The sequence below is a fragment of the Pomacea canaliculata genome, linkage group LG1 (assembly GCF_003073045.1).
Source record: "Pomacea canaliculata isolate SZHN2017 linkage group LG1, ASM307304v1, whole genome shotgun sequence".
In the NCBI taxonomy this organism is placed as follows: Eukaryota; Metazoa; Mollusca; class Gastropoda; order Architaenioglossa; family Ampullariidae; genus Pomacea; species Pomacea canaliculata.
Window position 1 is genome coordinate 16887435 of NC_037590.1, and position 16513 is coordinate 16903947.

Below are 16513 nucleotides of genomic sequence, written 5' to 3' on the forward strand. Positions count from 1 at the left end.
CACTGCGCGTGCGTACACGAATTAATGTGTGTGTGTTCGAGTTTGTGAGCTTACATTTGTATGGAACAACGATACCTGTGAGTTTTGTGTTGCTGAGAGAGACAGGGATAGAGAGAAAGAAAGAAAAAAAAAGAGCGCAGCATAATCGCACAGCAAAAGACAAGGACAGGTGTGCAAGAGGACTTGGCCTCCGTGCTTACAAACATATTTGTCTTGAAAAGACCGGTAATCGTATGTCGACTGGTTTCTCTACACCTTTAACATTTTCCCCCTTAACCTGATTTAGTGAGGAACAAGCACTACTCACGCACTTACGGAGAGCTTCCTAGTACGTGCATGTATACTCGCGCGTGCGTGCGTCCTTGCGTGTGTGTTTGTTTACGTGCGTATGTGCACGTGCGTCCAATGTTAGAAATGTGCTTTAGACCATCACTAGCTGACTCGTTATAAAATGGATCTTGTTTATGCATGAAAGATCAATGCTAGCGTCGAGTAGAGAGAGAGAGAGAAAAGAAAACAGACAGCGGGAGAGAGAGAGAAAGATCGATAAGACAGTAAAGCCTGAAAGGCTTAAAATCGCAAAGACTAATATGAAGGTATACAGACAGTGGCAGACACAATCTGTTTTAGCAAATGCATCATCGGGGCTATATCATTGCTTTCCTGCAAACTACGCTTTTGAAGGTCGGAGAACTCAATCATCACGATGCACTAAAAGAAGATACAATCGTGACGTCATGTATGTACACAACTGCGCCTGATTAACATAAAAATATGATCTCAATTCTCCCACTGACCGAGGCCGTTACAAGGTAAAAGTATCTTTTTTTATTTCTGACTTTTATGATGTTGAACTTTTTCTATACAACGGTAAATGTGATAGCGTGTATGTGGAGAAAAGAAGAAAGGTGTCAAGCGGCACAAAAGAGCGTCATGGCATGTGGAACAAACATAAAAGTATTGTACTCGAGGCGATAACCACTACATTACTAAGACCTTCCTTTGTGGCGACTCCTTCAGACACGACGCAATACATTTTGACAGAAATATTTCGCTGTGTGAACATCACCTCTGTACGACTGACTCCCCAAAGTGACTTATGACCTACAGTCTGTGCTTTATTGCGATTTTTTTCTAAAATTAGAAGTCGCACGTTGAGCGAAAAATACGTGCGTGTTAAAATGCTTCTGGACAACCATCTGCCCTATATTACGACTTTGTGCAAAAAATAACAAAATATTACGTACATCTTGAAAGAATCTGCTTGTTCATTTGGGTCACTTCAAATATTACCAACATTCGGCCAAAATTTATTAAACAAAAATGGCCGCTTAGCAATACACATTCAGAGAACAAGTCTGACAGTTGTGCTGTTGTGCATATCTGTTATTTTCTCTGAAATCATTTAAAAAGCCTCTGTCCTCATTTATTCCTCAGTTTTGAGGTTAGTAATAAATCTGTATACAGATGTTCAGCTAAAATCAAACAGGTGTCGCTGCTCGGGGCTTGGGCCTGGACCTCGGTCGATTCGATGTTCGGAATTGGGACAATCGTCTTACGTAGGACAATAGGGCCCTGAAAAGGTCAGTCTGACACAGATGGGAGATGAATATGCTTGGGCTGATCTTGCATCTCGAAATGTCCAGACTTCGTTTAATGTCGTGAAACTCATAAAAGAACCATGCTTGGCTTTAAAAGATTTTTTTAAACATTGAAATAACCTTTACATTTAAATTTATAGTTCCGGGAACTTAAGTAGACTTGTCAACTTATCTGTTATGATCCTCTTATTTAAGATCTGATTTCAAATGGATTTAGGTAAGTCTTAATACGGAGGTTTTACTTTAGAAAACAGTGTCTTATGACCTCGACAAGAACTAGAAGAGTGTAATGAAACAAAATTCTCGATAAAACTTTGTTTTCGTCTTCCACACATCTCCGTTTACCTTTGTAATATGACGAACGTACACTTTTGCATACGCACGACGTATTTACACACAACACAACTCTTGACGAGCCCCCTTCAGAGATGACGATGAGGATGAAGAGATTTGTAGATGAACAGAATCGAAGAGGCACAAATTCTGAGGAATGTCCCTGAGAGAGTCAAAACGAAGATGGCGGAGTAAGACCTTGTGTTTTTCCTACTCACTTGGCCATTTTGAGAACAACTGCTTTTCCCTTACATATGACGTCTTTTTCTGCTTCAAGTGACGTGGAACGAATGACGTGGAACAAATGACGCACACAAGACGTCAGACACGAGACACCATTCGTGCACGAGACAATACGAGACCTACCACAACTCACCACACTCTTCAAAGGAAATATTTACCTACGAAAAGTGGCAGGCGTACAAACGGTTGGAGGAAGAAAGAGGAACAAAGGAATATACATACAAACATAAACAGGCAATAACACATCCACACACAGCGACAACGCAATTAACGCTAATGTGCGCGCTGACAGGAAGGGGCGGGGCAGACTGTGAGAGAAGGGCATTTGTTGAAGAGATGGAATAACCTCCCCAAACAGTGTGACAGAGGGATGAGAATACTGTAAAAAGTCGTGGACAGCCGGAAATTACAAGCATTTAGCTTTCATCGGTCACCGATGACATATCTTTTCTATCTTCGATCGCTCTCTTAGTTTTTTTTTAATTAATTAAAAAGAAAAAAGACGAAAGGTTTTGTGGCCGGTCTGGATATTGAGGAGGTGAGTTGAAGTGACAATAACATTTGGAGAAAATCCCACAGCGTGCGACTCACTGCAATCACTCGCCTACACAATACAGGAACAACTGGGAGATGGAGTTGACTGGTATACGTGAGGCGGTCGTCACGAGCGACCAGGATGTTGAAGTACGGGGAAGGTGGTGGGAGAGGAGGAGGTGGGCGACACAGGAAGCTGTCTAGGGGACGGGATGAGGGTCAGGTTTGGGGGGATCGGGAGGATATAGAGTCACGGTCGCCTCAGGTCTCTCGCTCTCTTGACTGCCTTGCTGACAACGACCGCACGGCAAAAACGTTGTATGAATGTGCACGCGCACGCACGTGAGTGTAGCGGGAGTGCCTGCCTGCGTGTGTGTGTGTGTGCCTCACCGCGAGTGACTGATGGCAGGCTGGCTGTCTGACAGGACGGCTACACGTCACACCCTCCCTCATTTCTTATCGTCTAGTTATCATCAGGGTCCCCCTCTTCCACATCCAAACACCCCTCCCTCTGTGTTCTGGACCAAGTCATTGAGCCCTCCTCACACGGAGAACAAAACTCAACGGTCGCGTGCATCGCTGGCATTTCGGGAGTGAGGCTGAGTCGGGAGTTGCCGCCCCCTTGCGCAGGCCACTGCAAGTTGCTGCAGACGCAAATGTTTGGGAGCTTTACACATCGTCCTGTTGGCGGAAACGTCAGCATGTGGTCTGAAGACAAGCGTTGATGAACTCAGGATACTGCCACCAAGTGTTAATAAAGACAGACGTAGCGAAAGGTAGAGAGGAGACAGGTCACGTAGGTCACAGGTCACAGAAAGCACAGGTCTCTCAGATGAGAACCCAGAAAAAAGTAGCGTACCTTATTCGAAAGTGAACGCCAGCAAAAAAGTGACGAAGTGATGATGGACAACGCCTAGGCGAACAGTGACAGATGATCGTTCTTGTTGCTGGTAAACATCTGAGCGAAAAGTGACAGCCACAATCAAGAACTAATATCTCGAAGAAGCTTCACTTTGATCGTAACTGTAAAGAGTCGGCATGAAATAAAAACTCATGTTGAGATCCGGAGCTGACCATGTTTCATCTTTGACTTTATACTTCATGACTAGTTTGTATTGTGAGTAACGTCTGTGGCGCGATTTCATCATGTGATATAAATTTCGACTGCACCTTCTACTAGGTAAGACACTTTTTGTTTTTTGAAAAATATTAATCAAAGGTTAAAAATTTTGTGGACGATTCCTAATTGTGTTTGAAGTTTTGTTTTTGTTTCGGACTTTCATTTTACAGCCTGTTGATTGTTGTTAGGATTCGTTAATAAGAGCAAACGAAATTGTTTGTTCAAAACAAGACAGAAAGCGCAAAAGTGTTTTCCTTTGTTTGAGTTCTATCAACAACCAAATCAGTTTCGTCAGTATTTACATCTTTTCGTGACAAAATTGTCTCCCCTCCCCTAAAATAAAATAAAAAAAAACAACGAAGGAAAACCCTTAGAAAGTGCTCTGAAGACCTTAAAAATTCGCTCTGATTTTATAACCAACTAGCTTTTCATTATTTACCTTTCTACATCTCTGTTTTAACCCTTTCATTGTGCATGGATATCAAATTTTCAATAAACTAAACAGATTGGTTAAAGAAGATTTCTGTCTGTCTGTCTTTCATCAATCGATGAACATTTTAATCATTATGCCAGGGAAACCATATTTAATGTGCATTTAGTGTCAAGGACTGTCATACTGCTTGTTTACGAGTGTTTACGAATGTCTGCCTGAACTTGACGGTAAGTGATGCGATGAAGACAGCAACTCAGCTTCCCGAAAGGTTGCATTGTGCTCAGGTAGCTTTGTGATATAAAGAACACGTGACTTGACTTTTCATACCAAATCGTCTTCCCTTCTCGTTCTCTTTATCACACGAATAACAAAGAAGACGGTGATAATGATGTCAACGACGACGACGATAATGACGAAAAAGAAAAAAGACGACGTCCATGGTGGTGACGAAAACTATGTAAACTGCACGCGGCAACTATGATAACGATGATGCCGCCGACAACGTCTATGACGCAGTGACAAAGGCTCACAATGATGAAGATATGTTGGGGAGAGTGGATGCTAACTGACGCTAGAGCCCGCGATGCTGTTCCTGCTTGCTGGCGACTCGTTAGAAGTGGAGACAGTTGTTGTCCGCAGTTTGCTTGACATGAACCTAAGACTCAGTAGTCTGCCTTCAACAGCTGCCTGTCTGCATCCCGATGACACGGGCCCTTGTATACACTTTCCCTTTGATTTTTACAGTTTTTCTGGTCGCCGAACGAGGCCTAGTGAATTTGTGTGTGGAGCTGAATGAGTACCGTGGTTGTAACTACAGGCATTCGATGTTCCATTGGATGATCTTGCGTTTCATTGCCCACTAGAACAGACCGACTGGTAAACAAAATGCGAGCAAACTTTCTCACCAGATGAACATTGGAGGTGGAGTGCGTCCCGCCCGTGGCAAACCTTCCCATCCTCAGGGAAGACTCGCCAACTCGTCTGTCTAAAAACCTCAGAAGGCCCCGCTATCCGTCAACATTAAAACGATTCAACAACAAAATTGCAGCTCCATTTCCCAGTGTACTGTGTGTAATGGGTGTACTTTGCAGGGACACATTGCCTGCAACCCTCGTCCTGTGTATGGGGGAGGGAAATTAAGGGGCTAAAATAACAGAATGTTAGCAGTACTGATGCTAGTCGCTGGGTGGACGTCTGTGCCTGTGAGTGGGTTGTTTTTGCGCCTGCACGAAATTTTTGCTATTGAAAAAGACAGATTGAGGAAGATTTTGGGAAATATGTGCAAACGTCTTCTCATGTTAATTGTAAGTTTGTATATTATTACTTATTTATATGTATCTATGACATCATCGCAAAACCTTATTGGTATCAGCCCCCATCAGGGATTCCTCCCTCTCCATCAAAAAAAAAAAAAAATTTGGAATGGGAGGTGAAGGGGACTCTAACATTTTCGGATTAAAAAGAAAGCTCGTGAGCGGGATGAAAAGACTGAGAGAAGAAGTGATGTGCACACCGGCTGTGCGCTCTACGTCAGATGAAGCGGGGCAGACCACGTCAAGTCCCCGTGGCTCGCACGTGACAGATTGAACCCAGGCCGTAGCCTGACACGCTGATAATCAAAACCCAATTCACTTCAGTTTTTAGCCTGATAACCAGCCGCGGTGGGTACGTCGCTTCCGTTTCAGGAGGCGTCGAGCCTTTGATGGAAGAGAATAGCCCTGCATCTGTCGAGAGTGGGATATTTATTTTCATTTTTTTTTTATTTTACTCCGTTCGAGAACGATGAAGATCATCTGAAAGACTCGGCCCACCCTACGCGCCGTGCTTCCCCATGGTAACGGTTTCTCTACCTCGGCTGACACTTTGTTTTTTCCCCCAAACTCCTGCAACTTTCCAGCCATCGGCTACAGTCCCGAGGCCGCGAGACATCTCACTGGCAACAGGTCTATCAGGAATTAGTAAAACCCAATCGGAGTAATTGTAGTCATGTGATGAAATTATTGAAAGCTGGATCCTAGAAAGCTGCAGCAATTAATTTCGCAAATCACAGTTCTGTTTTCCTCAAGGACCGATGGTACGACTGTAACTGTCTGCCTTGCGTTCTGCTCAGCAGCACATTTCTGTCACAGGGTTTATCTTTCTTTTCTTTATTCTTAGAAGACTCTTATGACTCTTGTCAAAAGAAAGACCCTTGTCGGGTGACCTCAAGGTCATTTGACTCTCAGGTGTCACTTGTAACAGAAGACAGTTACCTATTGACAGCCACTCCGCCATATTTAATGCTGAAAATGATATCTCATGGTAGGGATCTTTGAGTTTCTGTCATACACCTGTCTGGTTGTTTCTTCGCTTGTCAAGAAAGGATAACTGTGTGAGAAGACATTTTGAAGGGACGACTGGTACAATAATTAAGGTATGTACTGCTGTCTGCGCTCCTGTCCCCCAGCCTTTAAAAACACAAGTTTTATTCCCCAGGTCTTATTTACCCCCTCTGAATTCATCTCTCATTTCCTAAGGAAGCGATTAATTGCTGGTTGCTTTGTCGAAGATATAAATATTATCGTTTACTTTCACTTTCTGAACAAAGGATTATGTTTATCACAGAAGACAAAGATATCGATGCAAATATATCTTATAAAGTGGAAAATTGTGATATTTGAACTAAAGTATGGAAGTCGACGTTAATCTAATTAGCTTGTACTGAGCTTTCAGACTGATAAGTATAAATGTACAGTTATCATAAAAATAAAATAGTAGATGTGAATTTGAACAATAGTTATATTGAAACTAGAGAAAGTTGCTTACTTGCTGTCTCCATTTCTTTCCGTCCTTCTAGCTTCTGTCTATTCTATATCATTCTGTCTACTTCTGTATCTTTGATTCTTTCAGTATGAGTCTGTCTATTTGTCTCTATGTTATTCCATTCCGGTTGTCACTCTTATATTGTGTTGGAATTTATAACCAGCGTCTCGCTATACTGTATATCAACCTGTGAGAGGTTGGTGTGAAAATACACATCTGCTGTGCTTGTAACACTGAACACGCATCTCTCCCCTTTCCCTCTCTCATATCTGTAACCCTTCTTGCATCTGTGTGCTTATGTGTCTATATGTTTGTGTTTATTATCTGTGAGTGTGTTTACATGATTGTGGCATAAGAATAAGTGCAGTGTGTGTGTGTGTGGTGCGCATGCGCGTATGTAGTGTGCGTGTCTTCCTTAATAAATATTTTAAAGCGTTTAGAGGAAAGGCAGTATTTTTCTATAAGTCTTAGAAACACTAATAGTTCCATTTTCCAAAGCTAGCAACATTTCTTTCACTAAGCACGTGCCGGTAAAGCATTTGCTCATTAATCTAAATAGTAAAGCTTTAATTGAAAATCAATACAGAATGTAATCATTTTAACATTCAGAAACAACCATCTAAAGTCAACAATTATCAACACAAATAACACGACCCGACGCTATAAATGTCTTCAAATTCATGTTCTTGTCATCATTCTCTTATCTACCCTAAGGTAGGTGTCACCAGCATGTTTATATCCGTGTATATATATATTTACTGCTTTGTCACCCTCAACTAAAGGGTCTGGGGCTACATTGTGTCAGCTGCACCCACACCTACTCCACTTTTCCTTAAAAATAAATTACAGTCATTCTGCATCCATAAAATTGTAATACTGTCCAGATATTTATGGCACGTGTATGTGCCAGGTTGTTAGTGGGGCGTGAGCTGCCATCATCATGCACTTACATGATATAAAGCTGTCCCTCTGTGACAATGGGAAGCTGTAAGTTAAATGTCGAGTCTGACTTTGACCAAGATAGCAACTGTTAGTTTTATTTCATACGCTTCGTGATTCCTCCACGTGGGTGTTTGTGATGAGAGGAAGCAATGAACGTTTCCGTCTCCACACAGGTTTCGTGTGTGGAAAAACAGTGTTGTTTATATTTCTGGAAAAATTCTGAAGGATAAAAACAACTCGAGAAGAATTCTCATAAATACGTAAAGGGTTAAGTGTCTGTAAGCGGTGCGCTGCTTTTAAAAAAAAAAAAAAAGAAGCCAATGCGATTTGTAGATAATAAGAGATTGTTTTGGCAATAATCCAGAAATGGGTGACAGGTGTGCAAAATTACCGCTCTTTTCTATTAACTGCTTATGGGTCTGTGATACAAATGAACTTTCACCCATCAAACACCCCACCCTCACAAAAAAATGTTTAAAAAAAAAAACCCACACACACACAGTTGTTGTTTCTTGTCTCACCTGATGGCAACAGGATGCACTACAAAAATAGAAATAGACTCTATATTTAGGGCCTTGTTTTAAACTAGCATTTTCAAAATATCAGTCACAAGCAGGCGAGTCTTGCTGAAATGTTCAGATGGTTGTTCATGTTCGGTAAGAAATATCCTTTAATGTGCTGAGATCAAAGGCAGTTACAATGACGATCACAAGTTGAGCTGAGGACATCAACCCATGAGTATGTGCTGCGTTTGGGTGGATACAGTGCATTCTTGACCAGTTTTCTAGGGCAAAGGTCATCGCTCTTTCTTTGACGAGGATCCTAATGGTCGTGTTTTGCAGGCTACAGGTCAGCGCCTCCAAACAGTTGTTTGTTTGTCTTCATGTTTACCTTACTTGAGGCGCAGAGTCTATAAGCCGGTAAATAACTTAATAGTTTATTCACGCTGAAACTGCGTATACATTTGCTTACACCAAAACAGAAAAATGTTCCGAGTCTGTACTTAAATACCTGTAAGTATTGCGGGCAAAAAGAAGAGCGATAAATTCGTTTCTGCAGGTGATTTCTTCGCGATATGTCCTAGATTCAGCACAAAAGTAGAACTAAAACATTAGCGATCAACATGCCGACTTTTTAAAAGTGCGATTTGTAAAAATACGAAAAAAAGAGATAAAGTATATGAACAGGGAAAATAAAAAAAAAAGAAGGAAGAGAGGAGGATAAGGAAGAAGAGGCAGTAGAAAAAGAAAGTAGGGCAGAAATGTAAGGCAACATGTAACCTTGACAACCATTACAACAGCTGACAACAGCTGACAACAGTCTATTTTTCACAATAACCAGGCGGTCGCTCCTTCTTCTTCGTCATGACATCGGCTATCTCCTCTGACCAGTGGGCGCCCAGGTAGGAGCTCCAGGTGATCTGTTGCACACAAGTGCAGGTCTGTCTACCTGTCTGTCTGTCTACCTGTGTGGGCTGCAGGACTCCAATGTAAATGAGAAACAAGCGGAAGGTCAACGTCTGAGTGATGACAGGTGCTAGGAATTGCGAGAACATATGTCGGTTGAAGGGTAGATAAGCTTTTTTTCAAGAATGACTTTTTTTTACTTGGTTACATTCTTCAGCGAATTTTTTGCATTATATATTTTTATATGCTGTCTAGAGTTAGAATTTTTTTGTCAGTGTTTTTAAAGATACTCAGTCGCTCCTCACCGAAACACCCACACACACCCCCTGCGTGAGAAATCATCTACTGAGGGGCCATCTTTCATCCATTTCCTAGCTTTGGCGGGATATAACACTCTTGCGGATATTCATCAGTCCTCGATTATTTATGTCAAAATAATCTCCATCGTCGGAGGGTGTTGTCGGATATTCTGAAAGCTGGAAACAGGTGCGTCTCTCGTCGTGCATTATCTTTCAGCAGACTCCCTCCTCCATCACACTTACACACACTTTTTCTTCTCCACCTCTCAGTAGAAGTGAGGAGTTGGAATGGTACCCTAACGTAACTGTTAATCTTTGACTTGCCACAAGCGAGGCCTGCAGGAGGAGGTACAGGGTCTGTCGGCATGGCGCCGAGAACGTGAACCTACGAGACACGCGCGGCTGTTGCTCGATGCTTTGGAACAGAAGGTCCCCGGACTCAATCCCGCTAACGGGAAAGTATAGCTTACCAGATGGACATGGTTTGTGATTAACCATGAGAGGAAGGGACGACAGCAAGAGAGGGCGGGTCTGGACTTCCACAGGCAGTCTACTCAACACAGTGAGACACTCACATTCACTGCCTTTAGGATACTATTTTTGTTTTCGGCTCGGATTTGTTGTGCTTTTAGTGTTGGCGATAGACTTTACATTAGCGCCAGTCACCTGCTTCAATATTCTACTGCAATTTCTACATTGTGATCATGCTCTAAGATACCAAGATATAAAAGCTTACATATTATTATTATTATTATTATTATTATTATTATTATTATTATTATTATTATTATTATTGAACTTCAATCATTTTTATGGAAGAAATTTTGCTGTGGCCTAATAAGAATGTGTGTTACAAACCACTGCTTCTTTTTCTTCCTCCTCCTCCTCCTCCTCCATCGTCGTCATCATCATCAAAAGAAAGATTTGTGACAACTCTACAGTCATGACTGACTTTCTGCAAGGGAAACGACTAAGCACCTGCGTCCCTGTATGAAAAGCAGACTGGCATTCGATCGTGTGATTAAAAAAAAAAGAATGATGATAAACTAGACTTCAAGAAGACTAGCAATATGTGCAGATCTCGACGGCTCATCGCTTCCATCTTTGCCTCAAACCCTTCTGGCTCTCTTCCCCTCCCCCCACCTTCTCTTCCGACTTGTAAAACACGCGTACAGGTCGTTGCCCTTGCCGTATTGTTGTTGCTCTCATTTTTTAAAAGAAATTTCGTAATACCTCCACCCTACCGCCTGCGTGTGTTTTGTGAATGTAACTCTTGTTTTCCATTTGGGATAGGCTTTCTCGCCGAATGTGAAATCCTGCGGGATCTTGAGAACCGGACAGAACTCCTGCTAGGAGATAGGTTATCTTCCCCCGCTAGGAGGCACTCTCGCCTTCCTCTGCGGTCATTTGTTTTCCGTCCACTGGGTCAGGGTCACTGATGCTGCTGCGCACACGATGTAACCGTATTTCTTTTCTTTGTTTTGTTTTTTTTTTTGTTTTGTTTTGTTTTTTTCGCTCTCTCAAAAATTGAATTGGACGAAGTAGAATATAATTATTGAATGGCGTCTTTATGTAGTGTGGTGTGTGGGAAGCTGGTCATGTGCGCATGTCATAAATAACATGGAGGTAGATTATTTAATATGAATATATACTACTCCTTGCCCTCATCCCCACTCAAAAACCGCCACAATCACCTCCCAACGCTCACACAACTTGCTGATTCGGCAGCATTTCAATGTTTCCTGCTCGGAGACTCGTTGCTGCTGGCAGTACATTAACCCAGTTGTTAAACACGCGCGACATGAGAGGGTCTTTTATTTTTCCAGCACGTGCGGTGTCCCGTAACGCATGTCAACGAACACGATGTGGTGTGTAATGCATGCCAGCCTGAACTGTAGTGAGGTGGTTACAAACGCATGCCAGCGTGAAGTGTAACGCGTGGAGGACGATAAAGCATGCCAGCCCCGCACATAATGAGATGCTCTGCGCAGTAAAACTAGTTACCTCTATGAAGTTTGGAAGTAAATATCAGATGTCGTGGACATTTAGGTGGTCCGTTTGTAAAGCTGTAAGCTTTTAATGGTCTGTGACATACTGAATAGCAAACTCTGTATGGCACGAAGGCTGCATTTTGAACATTCTCTAGTATTATAATAATATTTATAGTGGACATTCCATATTCCACTTTCTTAATTTTTTTTCCTGCTTTTAAAGAAAGCTCTTGGCCTAATCCCAATTCCCACTGTCTTGACCCCCTGTGTCCAAGGTTTTGAGAAGCCAGCTTGTGGAGGAATTCTCTTATGATATAACCACCTGAACTTGTCCGGCCACATCCCCCTTTCTTCGTCCCCTCCTCTCTCCCTGTACTTGTTTGAATCTTTGCCTTTATGTGCACGGACGTGTAGAGGTGGATAGCTTTGTCTGCCGAGACCAACGCTCAACCTCTTGCGAAGTTCTCCTCTGTTAATCTCGGTGAGCCTAAAAATAAATATTATTAAACCGGAAGCTTTGTACACACCTGCCTCGTTTTAGTAGTTAACTGGAAAGAAAAAAATCATCTACCGGCAGTCCAGTAATACAAGTTTGTGGTGTGTGTGTTCGTCCTTATAACTATGTTTTGGTTCTGCCTTCTCGTTAACCGGCGGACACTAGAAGCTGCCTTGACCCCTCTTGGCCAGTACACACGCCGGTAGTTAACCCTGACCTTTATGCCCTCGGTCTGTTCCCTTTGTCAGTCCCGCTACAAGTGAGTAGACTTCACGGGCAATCAGAGGCCGCCATTAGAGCAAACCTCGGACAGGCGGGCTCCACGTTTCTCTCCAGCCATCGATATCTGGCAAATTACGGACTTCGCAGGCGTCGTTAAACTTTAGTGTAGCATTAAGTCTAGAGTTCCGACTAGCAGCACGAAGTGTCAAATGTCTTTGAGTTTTTTGCCTATAGACTGGAGACCCACTTGGGCCTGCGTCAAGTCTGCCACTCGTTACCCCGGCTCTGCCACAAGCTGTCGGCGCTAGCAAACTTCTTATCGTCCAACTGCCAGAGAAACGGCTATTTTGGTGGGTAAGAAGGGGAGATAATCTGCCAACACGTGCAGCAAGTGAGCTAACCTGTCTAGCACCAAAGGGAAGTAAGTAGGAGATATGGACGCCGGTGATCTAATAGAGGGCGCGTTTGTCCACAAATCTACTGCGTGCGTCGTTAGCTCACCGGTTCCAGACTTAAACTTTGCCCACCTCTGCCAACCAAAGTTTGCATGAGGACTATAATCGCAGGCCGGATCCAGTATGTTAATGGCTGCCTCCAAAGAAATTTCAAGGTAGAGCCTCTCTTGAAACGCATTTTGCAAGAAATTTACGATGCTGTTTTAAAATGTAACGGGTTACAAGTCCGTTCTGGCATTTTGACACCAGTAGTTAATTTTTCTTTTAATTTTTTTTTTACTCTGACCGATTCTTGATTGAAAGTTAATTGAAAAGAGGGTGGTGGGGGAATGAGAATCACATCGAGATTAAAAAAAGGGAGTGAATGACCTCAGTTGGAAAGGGAAAAAAAGTGTGGAAGATGGTAGACGATGTTAACCTCATTGCTGTCTATCACACTTTGCGTGCACACCAATGACAGGACGCCGCTGGCTCTGGACACGCGCCAGGCGCAACTTTTGGAAGAAGAACCAGTGCACGAGCATTTCGTGCTCAGTGCCACAGCCGTCAGGTCAAGAAAACAAAACCACGTGACAGACTTTAGCCTAGGAATTAAGAAAAGAGACGAAGAATGGTTATTCTTTTGTCCCCTTGATTTCCATCTCTGTATCTCTTCTTCTTTCTAATCTTCTGGAGCCTTAGTTACTAAGGAAGAGGGCGGGAAGAAGGAAATTAAGAGCAAGCGCTTGTCTGTACAGATGCAACATGGTTGCCAGACCCCATGGACTTTGATTTAAGTTACTTTATCCCAGGGCATCTTTGCCATTAATCTATGAATACGGCCTAACGGGTAAAGCAACACACAGATTGTTTGGACACAGATTTCTACACCTTGCCGAGAGAAACGACAACCATCCTTCACGAGTTCCCTGGGCTCTTGTGTGGTTTTCTTTGTCAACAGCACCAAGCTGTACAAAGATAGTGACGAAACGGATTAAGAAAATTTGCAAACTGACTAAATGGATGCAAAAAATTATTCTAAGCTAGTGACAAAATGAATGCAGAAAACTGTAAAAATGGAGAAAAAATGATATAACAAACTGTCTTTAAATGCGAAAATAATGGATATAACAAACTGTACGAACAGTGACGAAATAGATGAATTCTTGATGGCACCTAGACACAGAAATCCGTTTCTGTTTGTTTGTGGCTGTTTTGGACATATTATTGCTTATGTGCCGATAGAAGAATCTTGGACGACACTCTGATGGCCTCCTACCTCTTTCTCCTACTGGTCTTTCGGTCATACTTTGATGCCTTTCACCTCATTCACCGTTACTATATACTTCTTATTTTAAATGTTTATTCATTTACGTGGTCAGTTCTATCTTGCTGAGATCAGTTAGACATCTTCCAGGTACAATAACTTTGTGTGGATGTGTGGGCAACTAGGGACCAGTTTTCTTATTGTATTTTTGCGGTACAAGATAATAAACCCTATACCACACTGTACCACACGTCTGCAAAGTTTAAGAAGGGTCGTGTTGCCCGAGTGTTTGTGTCTCATTTTCTATCCGCCAAAGTGCTCGATTATCCCCTGAAATTACAGACACTCTGATAAATTAAAAGGAGACAGGGAAACGCCCATGCAACCCAGACAGCGGCTATCTCCAGACACCATCTTGAACTTGCAGCCTGCGCCAACATCCGCACGTCGGCCGTGATTGCGGGTCAGTGGGCAGCATCACTGATGGTCCGAGTGGGTGAGAGGGATGGAGAGAAGGGGAGTACTGTACAGCATCTCACTCCATCGTGAGGTCGCCATCTTTATGTGTCAAGCGCTGATATCGTTTTCGTTCGCATCTCTAGAAGGTCAATAACAAAGAACATAAGCATTTCTGTTATTAACAGAAGCAAGTAAAATATTTGCTAAAATGTTACACAGACAGGCAAAAGTTCTAAGCGGAGAGTGAGAGTTTGTTTAAAGGCATAGATGCGTATTATTTAGACTATTTCAGATTGAGAGAAAGAGAGAAAGAAAATAACAATTTTTTTTATTAAGAGAGGGTTGAAATTGTGTTAAACAACAAGATAATGAACGCACAGCAGGTGATACGATAAACAGAATTATACATTTTCCAGGTAATTACGAATTTGCTTTGTGACTCAAAGAAAAAAAACAACCTTTTAATGATGCTCGTCATTGTATACCGTCGTCAATAGGAACAACAACAATGAAAAAGCAGACAAGTACGCATTGATGCAGTAGACGCTATTAGAAAACAACTAGGTGTGAATATACTCACACCTGCGTGCGACACACTTGTACACAATACCCGCGTGCGCGTAAACAAACCGATATAAACACTCTAAAGAGAGACAATACCGATAAAATGAGACAATCCAAATAAAAAATACAATGATATATTGCTTGTTTCGTTTTACCTTTTTTAACGAATATTGCTGGGAAGACAACACCTGTTTATTAACAGCAGCGTGCTTTTGCATCCCCGCGCGAAAATCTGACATCCCTGTTGGATTTTTTTTTTGTTTGTTTTTCTGCACGTGAAAATAGGATCTTGAAAAAATTAGACGAAAACGTTGTACATGGTAATGAAGTCTCGAGCAGGTGAAAATTGCGACACGTCAAAACTGCTGTCACCCTGTCGCTTCTCTCGAAAATAAGGACGACGAACATTAATGACGAGGACCCGGGACGTCGTTTCAAGTTTGCAGATGAAAAGCTATTATTCAACCGAGTCGTTTTTATCCCCTATCATCTATGAAAGCATGCTCTTGACCATCCTTTCATGCGACGCCCACCTGAGCGCCAGCAGGCCCGCGGTCCCCTCGCGAACAGGTGCAAACTGCTCCGTCAAACTGCCAGCCGCGTCTCGAACCCATAATATTAAAAATATATTAATGAAAGTGTTTTTGACAGTGGATGGTGTTCTCTCCCACACATTTCTTTTTCATTTGTCAGTGTCACGTTCGATTTGCTCTTTCATCGCATATTTCACACCCACCAACCTACGTACAAACACGTGCGCGCGCACAAACTCGCAGTTACCCACGTACGCACTCTCACGAGCAAACAGACGCTAGTGCTCAAGAAAAAAGACATACACACACATATGCACACACATATACACAAACAAACACACGCACCTCAAGAAAAACAAGTCCACGCATATAAATTTGCACACACACACATACAAACGCATGGAGACACGTGCACGCGCGCACACACACAAACCAACAGGCTTGAGTATTGTCTGGACGGAAAAATGCCAGAAAACTCGATATTCAGCGATCTGCTGTAGATGACCTATAAATTATTTCTCCACCTACAGTGCTGCCCAGTCTCACTGCGATACACCAAAATGATTAAACAGGAAACGAGCCAGGGATTCCATTTGCTAGCCGAGACCATGGCTCTTTCTCTCTCCCTCTCTCCCGAACGCCCGCTTTCTTTCCTCTCTCTCTCGTTCAGACCTTCTAATGAAAAATGAAAAACAACATCTGTTGCCACTAACAATTTATTCTCTTCCCAACCCGAGAGGAAGAGATTAACTCTCCACACGCCAGCATGCACGTGAGATTAACTCTTCACACCCTCGCGTGCATCTAAGCTTCCCATTTGGTGCCGTGACCTTT

General features: G+C 42.6%; 1 protein-coding gene across 1 annotated transcript in view; it reads left to right on the plus strand.

The window, feature by feature from the left end:
- The first annotated feature begins 2869 nt into the window (after positions 1–2869).
- The window catches only part of LOC112569799 (FMRFamide receptor-like), a 75086-nt gene continuing 61442 nt past the window's right edge, over positions 2870–16513 (plus strand). Inside the window, exon 1 of the mRNA XM_025247727.1 lies at positions 2870–3891. The gene's annotated coding sequence lies outside the window, so the exon portion shown is untranslated. The remainder of the gene's footprint in view (positions 3892–16513) is intronic.